Genomic DNA, 12,121 nt, shown 5'->3' with positions numbered 1-12,121 from the left:
GGGCGGACACCTGGTAAATGTGGTCTCTTATGGTCAATCTTCCAATGATCTGCCTACAAATACGTCACAATGCTGCAGACACCTTGGGGAAACGACAGAAAGGGCAGGCTCATTCCTCTCGCATTCACAGCCATATAAGGAGACAATGGAAAACAGAGCCTCAAAAATCCTTGTCATTTCCTGGATGCCATCTCATCTTGGTTTTGCCTGAAGCTCACGTTCTAGGGCACGCACAGAGAATATCTTGGTATTTCTGGACACGTCAGAGTGTTTTCTTTCGAATGCTATCAATTATATGCATAGTCGAGCATCTTTTTGTGACAAAATATCTTGTTTAAAACGGGAACGTTTTTCATCCAAAAATGAAATAGCGCCCCCATAGATGTAAGAGGTTAACCAGCCTAGTAAATGAAACCCAGGACAATCAAATTAGTATATGTTACGTTTGAATGAAAGGACGTATGACTCGAACGTCTAGTAACTCAAAGTTTGTTCTAATCTCACCAAGGACAATTTTAGGACAAAGCATTTTAGCTAACACAGGTTTTTCTACTTAACCCTTTAACGGCCCCTTTTTTCTTAATTTCTGCCTGAATGACGTACCCAAAGTAAACTGCCTGTTGCTCAGGCCCTGAAGCCAGGATATGCATATAATTGGTACCATTGGAAAGAAAACACATTGAAGTTTGTAGAAATGTTAAAATAATGTAGGAGAATATATAACGCAATAGATATTGTAGGAGAAGATCCAAAGAAAAACAAAACAGAATTTTGTTTTTGAGAGACCATCCTCTTAGAATGATAAGAATAAGGTCATATTGAACATTTGATCCCTGGATGCAATTCCCATGGCTTCCACAGGGTGCCAGCAGTCTATGTTCAAGGTTTCAGGCTTGTACCTTCAAAAACAAATATCAGTTTAAGTACAGGGACACAGTCTTGGAAATTCGTTTTTGCGCGCCATGAAGACAGAACGCACCTGCTAAAACCGGTTTCCTATTGAACATACATCTTTCAGTAAGAAATATTATAGTTTGATTACATTTTAGGGTATCTGAGGAGTAAATATAAATATGTATTTTGACTTGTTGAAAGAAAGTTTAAGGGTAGATTTTCAGATACTGTCACGCCCTGACCTTAGTATTCTATGTTTTCTTTATTATTTTGGTTAGTTCAGGGTGTGAAATGGGTGATATGTGTGTTTTTGTCTTATTCTAGGGTTTTTGTACTGACTAGGGTTTTTTGTAGATTTATGGGATTGGTTTCATCTAGGTGTTTATGTTGGTCTATGGTTGACTAGATTGGTTCTCAATTAGAGGCAGGTGTTTATCGTTGTCTCTGATTGGGAACCATATTTAGGCAGCCATCTTCTTTGGGTATTTCGTAGTTTTTTGTCTATGTTATGTTGCACTTTAACACATTGTTTATATAGCCGTCACATTCGTCTTATTCGTTTTGTTGTTTTTGTTTTAAGTGTTCTTCGTGTTCTTCATTAAAATAAGAATGTACTCTAACCACGCTGCGCTTTGGTCTACTCCATACGACCATCGTGACAGATTCCTTTCTTTGCATGTTGAACTCGTGGATTACTCAAATCGATAGCTAATGTTAGCATTCATTTACTAGCTCACGTCAGTCAAAACAAATTGGTATTTGTAACATATCATATGTATTGCAAATTAGTAGCATATTGTACAAATTGGTATTTGTAACATATCATATGTATTGCAAATTAGTAGCATATTGTACAAATTGCAATTTGTAACATCATAAATTGTCATTTGTAACATGGATGATAGACATTCACAAATTAATATATAACATGTGAAACGTAACATATACTAATGGAGGGAGAAGATTTACTAGACTAGACTAGTCCAGGTTGCATAACATAAACACACAAACACATCCTGAGCTCCCCCTATGGGCCAAAGACAGACAAAACCATCTTTCCTCTCCTCCCTCCTACCCCTTTACCCAAGAGTGGCTTTTTATGTCCACACAGGGGCTCTCTCTCCGGCAGCACCGCCACCTTTTGTAGCCCCCCTGTCCAGTCTCCTGTCTGCCTCCCTCCTCTCATCTCTCCCCTTCACCAAGCACCAGATGGCCTGTTGAGACCCAGCTGTGCAAACACAGACCATGGGGGAGACACACCTGACACCTACCCACCATCAGCCCTGGACCACCGGCCAGCTGAGGGAAGTGGGTGGGCGGGCGTGGTGGGGGGTTAGGGAGGAGGCCTTATTAACCTTTAACTCCTGGACCCAGTGTCGAGCCCAATCTTATATAGACTCAATGGAAAACCTCCAGAGATCCAGGGCTGTGTTCAAATCACAGCGTGTTTGGGAATGTTTGCATGGAAATTGACTTATCGACGCTGGCCAAAAACTGTTACATATTATTTGATTACTTGCAAACCTTTTTTATTTTTATCTGACTGCACGCACCCCCCCCTCTGTGGGCCAATGAAAGGTAGAGTGGGGTGGGAGGTGGTGGTGATTATGCTGGCTGCTGCACTGCTTTCTGAGAGTAATGGCTCCAAGAGAAGTTTGTTTACTGGTGGAGCCCTCCCTGAGGTGGAAGAAGGGCAGCACAGCCCTGATTTAAAGGACCGTACCTCTTCCTTATTGCCTCCTGGCCCAGGGTCCCCATAACCCACACCCACACACAGCGAGAGGGAGAGAGAGAGCGACATGAAGTGTGATCTATACAAAATAGAGATTTATGGGTTAACCACTTCTCCAATCTTTTGGGCCCTATAACAAAGAATACACAGCAAAAACATAAACATGATCAAATACAAATCTGAGAATCACCTATTAAAGACTACCGGAAGCCACTGGATTCTTAAATTATATTGAAACAAATCAAATGTATTTATATAGCCCTTCTTACATCAGCTGATATATCAAAGTGCTGTACAGAAACCCAGCCTAAAACCCCAAACAGCAAGCAATGCAGGTGTAGAAGCACGGTGGCTAGGAAAAACTCCCTAGAAAGGCCAGAACCTAGGAAGAAACCAAGAGAGGAACCAGGCTATAAGGGGTGACCAGTCCTCTTCTGGCTGTGCCGGGTGGAGATTATAACAGAACATGGCCAAGATGTTCGAATGTTCCTAAATGACCAGCATGGTCAAATAATAACAATCACAGTAGTTGTCGAGGGTGCAACAAGTCAGCACCTCAGAAGTAAATGTCAGTTGGCTTTTCATAGTTTACCATTGAGAGTATCTCTACCGCTCCTGCTGTCTCTAGAGAGATTAAAACTGCAGGTCTGGGACAGGTAGCACGTCAGGTGAACAGGGCAGGGTTCCATAGCTGCAGGCAGAACAGTTGAAGCTGGAGCAGCAGCACTGCCAGGTGGACTGGGGAAAGCAAGGAGTCATCATGCCAGGTATTCCCAAGGCATTGACCTAGGGCTCAGGTCCTCCAAGAGAGAGAGAAAGAGAGAAAGAGAGAATTCAAGAGAGCATACTTAAATTCACACAGGACACTGGATAAGACAGGAGAAATACTCCATATATAACAGACTGACCCTAGAGGACAAAATACAAACCCTCCAACCCCAAATGACTTATGATGTTGTTGGTGTCCTCAATTAAATTATAAAATATACAGACCACAAATTCCAATTGGCTATTCTTAAACTCTTTAACATCATCCTTGGCTCTGGCATCTTCCCCAATATTCGGAACCAAGGAACCAATAACTGACCCCAATAACTACCGTTGGATATGCGTCAACAGCAACCTTGGGAAAATCTCTGCATTATCATTAACAGCAGACTCGTACATTTCCTCAGTGAAAACTATGTACCGAGCAAATGTTAAATTGGCTTTTTATCAAATTACTGTATGACAGACCACATTCACACTGCACACCCTAATTGACAAACACCAAAACAAAGGCAAAGTCTTCTCATGCTTTGTTGATTTCAAAAAACAAAAATTTGGCATGAGGGTCTGCTATACCAATTGATGGAAAGTGGTGTTGGGGAAAAACATACAGAATCCATGTACACAAACAACAAGTGTGCAGTTAAAATTGGGGAAAAAACACACATTTCTTTACACAGGGTTGTGGGATGAGACAGGGATGCAGTTTAAGACAAACCCTCTTCAACATATACAGTTGAAGTCGGAAGTTTACATAAACCTTAGCCAAAAATCATTCAGTTTTTCACAATTCCTGACATTTTATCCGAGTAAAAATTCCCTGTCTTAGGTCAGTTAAGGGTCACCACTTTATTTTAAGAATGAAAAATGTCAAAATAATAGTAGAGTGAATTTCCCAGTGGGTCAGAAGTTTACATAAAACTCAATTAGTATTTGGTAGCATTGCCTTTACATTGTTTAACTTGGGTCAAGCGTTTTGGGGAGTCTTCCACAAGCTTCCCGCAATAACTTGGGTGAATTTTGGCCCATTCCTCCTGACAGAGCTGGTGTAACTGAATCAGGTTTGTAGGCATCCTTGCTCGCACACACTTTTTCAGTTCTGCCCACAAATTTTCTAAGGGACTGAGGTCAGGGCTTTGTGATGGCCACTTCAATACCTTGACTTTGTTGTCCTTAAGCCATTTTGCCACAACTCTGGAAGTATTATTGGGGTTATTGTCCATTTGGAAGACCCATTTGCGATCAAGTTTGAACTTCCTGACTGATATCTTAACTTCTTCGATATAGGGGGCGCTCTTTTAATTTATGGATAAAAAACCGTTCCCATTTTAAACAAGATATTTTGTCACGAAAAGATGCTCGACTATGCATGTAATTAACAGCTTTGGAAAGAAAACACTCTGACGTTTCCAAAACTGCAAAGATATTATCTGTGAGTGCCACAGAACTGATGCTACAGGCGAAACCAAGATGAAATTTCAAACAGGAAATGGCCCAGATTCTGAAGGCGCTGTGTTCCAATGTCTCCTTATATGGCTGTGAATGCGGCAGGAATGAGCCTACACTTTCTGTCGTTTCCCCAAGGTGTCTGCAGCATTGTGACGTATTTGTAGGCATATCATTGGAAGATTGACCATAAGAGACGACATTTACCAGGTGCCCGCTTGGTGTCCTCCGTCGATATTATTGCGTAATGTCCAGCTGCGTGCATGTTTCCATTTTCTTCAGAGGAGAAACACAACTGCCATGAATGATTTATCATCGAATAGATATGTGAAAAAAACCTTGAGGATTGATTCTAATCAACGTTTGCCATGTTTCTGTCGATATTATGGAGTTAATTTGGAAAAAAAGTTTGGCGTTGTAATGACTGAATTTTAGTTTTTTTTTTCTTAGCCAAACGTGATGAACAAAACGGCGCGGTTTCTCCTACACAAATAATATTTTGGGAAAAACTGAACATTTGCTATCTAACTGAGAGTCTCCTCATTGAAAACATCCGAAGTTCTTCAAAGTTAAATGATTTTATTTGAATGCTTTTCTTGTTTTTGTGAAAATGTTGCCTGCTGAATGCTAGGCTAATGCTATGCTAGCTATCAATACCTCTTACACAAATGCTTGTGTAGCGATGGTTGAAAAGCATATTTTGAAAATCTGAGATGACAGTGTTGTTAACGAAAGGCTAAGCTTGTGAGTGAATATATTTCTTTAATTTCATTTGCGATTTTCATGAATAGTTAACGTTGCGTTATGCTAATGAGCTTGAGGCTATGATTATGCTCCCGGATACGGGATTGCTCGACGCTAGAGGTTAAAAACTGTTGACGCCATGGGTTCCCCTACAGGAACTACACCCCCCCGTTCAACTCAAACGGTGGCGCAGGGAATGCAAAAATATTCTTAGAAATATTTAAAATCCACACATTAACAAGTCCAATACATCAAATGAAAGATAAATACCGTGTTCATCTACCCAGCGTGTCAGATATTTATAATGTTTTACGGCGAAAACACATGATATATTTCTGTTAGACCACCACCAAAACAAAGGAAAAAACGTAGCCATTTTGTCTAACAAAAGATAAAATGACAAAAGCAGGATTAAAAGAAAAACATTCACTAACCTTTTAAAAATCTTCATCACATGACAGTAATAGGACATGTTACACAGTACATTTATGTTTTGTTTGATAATATGCATTTTATATCCATAAATCTCGGTTTACATTGATGCAGAAAATTCTTCAAAATGTCCAGAGAAATTATAGAAAGCTACGCCAGATAACGCCAGATAACAGAAATACTCATCATAAACTTTGACTAAAGATACATGCTCTACATACAGTTAGAAAGATACACTGGTTCTTAATGCAACCGCTGTGTCACATTTTTTTTTAACTTTACGGAATTAGTTTACTATGCAATAATCTGAGACGGCGCTCAGACGTAACAATATTTCTCCGCTATGTTGGAGTCAACAGAAATACAAAATTACAACATAAATATTCCCTTACCTTTGATGGTCTTTGATCAGAATGTAGTGGAAGGAGTCATACTTACCCAATACATCATTTTGATTCATAATGTTCAATTCTAGTGTCCATGTCGTAGCATATGCTACCACTTTCAACTCAAAATACTTCTGGTCCAGAATAATTGCGCATCAAAACTTCCAAATTACATATTACAGGTCGACGAAACTGGTCAAACTAAGTGCAGATTCAAGCTTTAGGATGTTATAAACGTACACAACAAATTGCATTCCAACCGAACAATCCTAGTTAATCTGGGGCTGACTGGAACAAAGGAAGCTCTCAGTCCAAAGCGCGCCTTCACGCACATGAAAATCCTTGCGACACCTTTTCCAAGCTGCCCACCTGGCCAACATCCAGTGAGATTGCAGAGCACCAAATTCAAATACAGAAATAGTCATTATAAAAATTCAGAGAAGATACAACTATTTTACATAGGTTTAAAGATGAACTTCTTGTGAATCCAACCAAGGTGTCAGATTTCAAAAATGCTTCACGGCGAAAGCATACCCTACGATTATTTGAGAACATCGCCCAGCAGACAAATCATTGCAACAGTAACCAGCCAAGTAGAAGAGTTACACAAGTCAGAAATAGAGATAAAATCAATCACTTACCTTTGATGATCTTCATATGGTTGCACTCAGAAAACATTCATTTATTCCATAAATGTTCATTTTGTTCTATAAAGTCTCTCTTTATATCCAAAAACCTCCGTTTTGTTCGCACGTTTTCTTCAGTAATCCACAGGCTCAAACGCAGTCAAAAAAAATCCTAATGGTATCCGTAAAGTTCATAGAAACATGTCAAACAACGTTTATATTCAATCCTCAGGTTGTTTTGAGCCTAAATAATCGATAATATTTCAACCGGACAATAACGTTGTCAATATGAAAGGTAAATAAGAAAGCACTATCTCGGTCGTCCGCATGAAAAAGCTTTGTGACACGGAGGGTCCACTCATTCAGACTGCTCTTACTCCCTCATTTCTCAGAATACAAACCTGAAGCAATTTCTAAATACTGTTGACATCTAGTGGAAGGCATAGGAACTACAATTTGAGTCCTAAGTCAATGAATACGGTCATGGCATTGAATAGAAAACTACAACAACAACAAAAAATCCTACTTCCTGAATGGATTTTTCTCAGGTTTTCACCTGCCAAATCAGTTCTGTTATACTCACAGACATTATTTTAACAGTTTTAGAAAATTAAGTGTTTTCTATCCAAATCTATTATATGCATATCCTATCTTCTGGTAGTAGAAGGCAGTTTAATTTGGGCACGCTTTTCCTCCAAAATTCCAAATGCTGCCCTAGAGAAGTTAACAAGACATTTGTGGAGGGGTTGAAAAATGAGTTTTAATGCCTCCAACTTAACTGTATGTATACTTCGACTTTAACTCTATATCAACGAATTGGCGAGGGCACTAGAACAGTCTTCAGAACCCGGCCTCACCCTACTAGAATCTGAAGTTAAATGTCTATTGTTTGCTGATGATCTGGTGCTTCTGTCCCAACCAAGGATGGCCTACAGCAGCACAGATTATGTTAGACCTGGGCCCTGACAGTAAATCTTAGAAAGACAAAAATAATAGTGTTAAAAAAAATCCCAGTTGCCAGGACTACGAATACAAACTCCATGCAGACACCATTGCCCTAGAGCAACAAAAAAATATACATACTTCGGCCTAAACATCAGCTCCACAGGTAACTTCCACAAAGCGGTGAACAAGCTGAGAGACAAGGCAAGAAGGGCATTCTATGCCATCAAAAGGAACATAACATTTGACATACCAATTAGGATCTGGCTAAAAATACTTGAAGGTGTTATAGAACCCATTGCCCTTTATGGTTGTGAGGTCTGGGGTCCGCTCACCAAGCAAGAATTCACAAAATGAGAAAAACACCAAATAATGCATTCAGAGCAGGCAAATAACCGCTAAAGATCAAAATCCACAAAAGAGCTGTTAAATTCTACAACCACCTCAAGGAAGCGATTCCCAAACAAAGCCATAACTTACCGAGAGATGAACCTGTAGAAGAGTCCCCTAAGCAAGCTGGTACCGAGGCTCTGTTCACAAACCCAAACAGACCTCACAGAGCCCCAGGACACCAACACAATTAGACCAAACCAAATCATGAGAAAACAAAAAGATAATTACTTGACACATTGGAAAGAATTAACAAAACAACTGAGCAAACTCGAATGCTATTTGACCAAAACTTTAGGAAGGCTTTGGCTATGTACAGACTCAGTGAGCATGACCTTGCTATTGAGAAAGGCCACCGTAGGCAGACCTGGCTCTCAAGAGAGGACAGGCTATGTGCACGCTGCCCACAAACACAAGAAAAGTGCAACCAATGAAGAACAAACGCCATTGTAAATACACCCCATATCAAATCCAATCAAAGTTTATTTGTCAGGTGCTCCAAATACAACCTTGTAGTGAAATGCTTACTTACAAGACCTAAACAACAGTGTACATTTTAAGTAAAAAAAATAGGTGTTAGGTAAACAATAGATAAGTAAAGAAAGAAAAGAAAAAGAAAAACGTAAAATGTTTGAAAATAGCAGTAGCGAGGCTATATACAGGTGGTACCGGTTTAGAGTCAATGTGCGGGGGCACCGGTTAGTCGGGCTAATTGAGGTAATATGTACACGTAGGTAGAGTTAAAGTGACTATGCATAGATTATAAACAGAGTAGCAGCAGTGTAAAAGAGCATGTATCCCGGAACATATTCCAGTCTGTGCTAGCAAAACAGTCCTGTAGTTCAGCATCATTAGTTATTTTATTTATTTAACCAGGTAAGAACACATTCTCATTTACAGCAACAACATGGGGAATAGGTACACGGGAGAGGAGGGGGATGAATGAGCCAATTGTAAACTGGGGATTATTATTTTTTTAGACCAGAGGAAAGAGTGCCTCCTACTGGCCCTCCAACACCACTTCCAGCAGCATCTGGTCTCCCATCCAGGGTCTAACCAGGACCAACCCTGTTTAGCTTCAGAAGCAAGCCAGCAGTGAGATGCAGGGTGAAATGCTGTGGTATCTGACCACTTTTTTATAGACCAAGTCACTGGTGCTTCCTGCTTTCATTTTTGTTGTAGGCAGGAATCAGGAGGATAGAATTATGGTCTGATGGAGGGCGAGGAAGAGCTTTGTACGCGTCTCTGTGTGTGGAGTAAAGGTGATCTAGAATTGTTTTCCCTCTGGTTGCGCATTTAACATGCTTATAGAAATGAGGTCAAACTGATTTCTGTTTCTCTGGATTAAAGTCCCTGGCCATTAGGAGTGCCGCCTCTGGGTGAGCAGATTCCTGTTTGCTTATTTCATACAGCTGACTCAGTGTGGTCTTAGCTTCAGCGTCCGTCTGTGGTGGTAAATAAACAGCCACGAAAAAAAATAAACTTTCTTGGCAAATAGTGTTGTCTACAGCATATCATTAGATACTCTACCGCTGGTGAGCAAAATCTTGTCTTCTTTAGATTTAGTTCACCAGATGTTATTTACAAAGATACACAGACAGCCCCCCCTCGTGCTGTTCTGTCTAGTATATCCCACTAGCTGAATGTTTTCCATGTCGTCATTCAGCCACGAATCGGTGAAACATTAGATGTTGAAGTTTTTGATGTCCCTTTGGTAGGATATTCGTGATCATACCTTGTCTAATTTATTGTCCAATGATTGTACATGGTAAGCAATATTGATGGTGAGGGCTGATTTCACCCTTGCCATTGGAGGATCCTTACGAGGCACCCCGCCGTGTGCCCTCTATACCTGTGTCTGCTTTTCTTGCCAATGACTGGGATTTCGGGCCTTGTCGGGTATCTGAAGTAGATCCTGTGCGTCCTGCTTGTTGAATTTTTTGGGGGTCTAATCCAAGGTGAGTGATCGCTGTCCTGATATCCAGAAGCTTTTAGTCTAATCCAAGGTGAATCATCGCTGTCCAGATATCCAGAAGGTCTTAGTCTAATCCAAGGTGAGTGATCGCTGTCCAGATATCCAGAAGGTCTTAGTCTAATCCAAGGTGAGTCATCGCTGTCCTGATATCCAGAAGCTCTTTGTCTAATCCAAGGTGAGTGATCGCTGTCCTGATATCAAGAAACTCGTTGTCTAATCCAAGGTGAGTGATCGCTGTCCTGATATCCAGAAACTCTTAGTCTAATCCAAGGTGAGTGATCTCTGTCCTGATATCCAGAAACTTGTTGTCTAATCCAAGGTGAGTCATCGCTGTCCTGATATCCAGAAGCTCTTAGTCTAATCCAAGGTGAGTCATCTCTGTCCTGATATCCAGAAGCTCTTAGTCTAATCCAAGGTGAGTCATCTCTGTCCTGATATCCAGAAGCTCTTAGTCTAATCCAAGGTGAGTCATCACTGTCCTGATATCCAGAAGCTCTTAGTCTAATCCAAGGTGAGTCATCTCTGTCCTGATATCCAGAAACTCTTAGTCTAATCCAAGGTGAGTCATCGCTGTCCTGATATCCAGAAGCTCTTAGTCTAATCCAAGGTGAGTCATCACTGTCCTGATATCCAGAAGCTCTTAGTCTAATCCAAGGTGAGTCATCACTGTCCTGATATCCAGAAGCTCTTAGTCTAATCCAAGGTGAGTCATCGCTGTCCTGATATCCAGAAGCTCTTAGTCTAATCCAAGGTGAGTCATCTCTGTCCTGATGTCCAGAAGCTCTTTTTTGCTGTAAGATATGGTGGCAGAAACATTACGTACAAAATAAGTTACAAGTAACGTGAAAAAAAACACATCATAGCACAATTGGTTAGTTGCCCATTAAATGGCTGCCATTTCTTCCGGCGCCATATTTATGTTTATTTAGTTTCACCTTTGTACTTTAACTTTTTGCACGTAATATGACGCTTGAAATGTCTTTATTATTTTGGAACTTTTGTGAGTGTTTACTGTTTTTATTTTATTGTTAATTTCACTTTTTTTTATCTAGTTCACTTGCTTTGGCAACGTTAACATATGTTTCCCATACCAATAAAGCCCTCAAATTTAATTGAATTTAGAGAGAGACATGCACACGCACACACACCATCCACCCTTCCCAGACAAAAGGCCTTGCTCAGCCCCAGTGAAACACAAGTGTGCTGCTCCACCCACACTCACAACTCACACAGACACTGACCATACACACCATCTGTCAGGGAGAGGTAGGAGAGGAGGAGGAGATGGGTGGGGCTGGGTGATGCTTTCATTTAGAAGTTTGAAAGGGAATTATTGCTGGAGGTGTCATAGAAGCCTTGTAGAGAGAGAGTTGCTCTGGCTGAATATGTGCATGTCAGCTATTGTGAGTTGTTTGCTGTACTACGATACTATCTCGATGTATCACAGACAAAGACTTTCTTCAAATATAACAGAAAATGAAACCCAAGATACATTTGTCTTTTTTTCGGATTCTTCTGAAGGCTTTGGCAAACCATTCCTGTTCCATGGGTCTATGGTCATCACAGTCTCATTCAGCACTTCGCTAATGTCACAGGGTTCAGAGTTCAATATTTACTCAGAGTGGGTTTCTGTGGCTGAGTTAAAGGAGACTTTACCACCTGGCCCTGGACAGTGAACAGAGAGAGAGGGGGTGTGAGACAGAGAGAGAGCGAGATGAGAGAAGGAGAAAGAGAGAGAGAGAAATATTTAGATGGAGAGATGAGAACGAGCGAGAAGGAGGAAGAG

The sequence above is a fragment of the Oncorhynchus masou genome, chromosome 8 (assembly GCF_036934945.1).
Source record: "Oncorhynchus masou masou isolate Uvic2021 chromosome 8, UVic_Omas_1.1, whole genome shotgun sequence".
NCBI classification, from domain to species: domain Eukaryota; kingdom Metazoa; phylum Chordata; class Actinopteri; order Salmoniformes; family Salmonidae; genus Oncorhynchus; species Oncorhynchus masou.
The sequence above is the reverse complement of the archived record's forward strand: the minus strand, read 5'-3'. Positions refer to the sequence as shown.